The sequence below is a fragment of the Oncorhynchus masou genome, chromosome 3 (assembly GCF_036934945.1).
Source record: "Oncorhynchus masou masou isolate Uvic2021 chromosome 3, UVic_Omas_1.1, whole genome shotgun sequence".
In the NCBI taxonomy this organism is placed as follows: Eukaryota; Metazoa; Chordata; class Actinopteri; order Salmoniformes; family Salmonidae; genus Oncorhynchus; species Oncorhynchus masou.
Genome location: NC_088214.1, coordinates 5255946 through 5257393, shown reverse-complemented (window position 1 = coordinate 5257393; position 1448 = coordinate 5255946).

Genomic DNA, 1448 nt, shown 5'->3' with positions numbered 1-1448 from the left:
TTCAAGGTAGTTATAACTATAGTTTCAAGTTAGTTATAGGTAGTTATAGGTAGTTATAACTATAGTTTCAAGGTAGTTATAACTATAGTTTCAATGTAGTTATAGGTAGTTATAGGTAGTTAAAGGTAGTTATAACCATAGTTTCAAGGTAGTTATAGGTAGTTATAGGTAATTATAGGTAGTTATAACTATAGTTTCAAGTTAGTTATAGGTAGTTATAGGTAGTTAAAGGTAGTTATAACTATAGTTTCAAGGTAGTTATAGGTAGTTATAGGTAATTATAGGTAGTTATAACTAGAGTTTCAAGGTAGTTATAACTATTTATCTGTAATGCGATGCTTCTGGCAGCAGAGAAGTCAGGCACAGGAGAGCGGAAACTGATTTACAATGGTGTCATTTAATATCCATAAACCACCGTCAACAGAACAATACAATAAATGGGTCAAACAAAACCCGGCAATACCAGCATACCGTTGCAGAAGCACTACAAGAAACAATTACCCACAAAGACATGGGGGGGAACAGAGGGTTAAATACACAACATGGAATTGATGGAATTGGAACCAGGTGTGATGGAAGACAAGACAAAACCAATGGAAAATGAAAAGTGGATCGGGAGATGGCTAGAAGGTCGATGACGTCGACCGCCAAACGCCGCCCGAACAAGGAGAGGTACCAACTTCGGCGGAAGTCGTGACATTACCAGTCTTATGGCTTGCGGGTAGAGTAGTCCAGGTGACTATTTGGTTAACAATTTATCAGTCTTATGATGTCAGGGAATCTTATCAGGGTCCTGTTAGTTTCAGACTTGGTACCACTTGATGTAGCAGATAGAACAATCTATAACTTGGGTGGCTGGAGTATTTGACAATTTGGTCTTCCGCTGACACTTCCTAGTATAGAGGTCCTGGATGGCAGGGAGCTCGGCCCCAATGATATACTGGGTCGTACTCACTACCTTCTGTAGCGCCTTGCATTCAGACGCTGAGCAGTTGTCATACCAAGCAGTGATGAGGCTCATACCAAATCCTTTTAGCCTCCTGAGAGGGAAGAGGCGTTTTAGAGCCACCTTCACAATTGTGTTGCAGTGTATGGACCATGTTAATTCCTTAGTGATGTGGACGTCAAGAAACGTGAAGCTCTCGACCCGCTCCACTACAGACCCCCATCGATGTGGATGGGGGCATGCTCCCCCCTCCCCCACTCGTTTATTGTCATTGGTGATCCGGCCTACCACCTTCGTGTCATCTGCAAACTTTATGATGTCGTTGAAGTCGTGGGTGAACAGGGATTCCCGGAGGGTGTCTGGATTAGTTTCCCACTCCTGTAAAGCGGCAGCTCTAGCCTTTAACTAAAAGCAAATGTTGCCTGTAATCCATGGCTTCTGGTTGGGAAATGTACGTACAGTCATTGTAGGGATGACGTCGTCGATGCACTTATTAATGAAG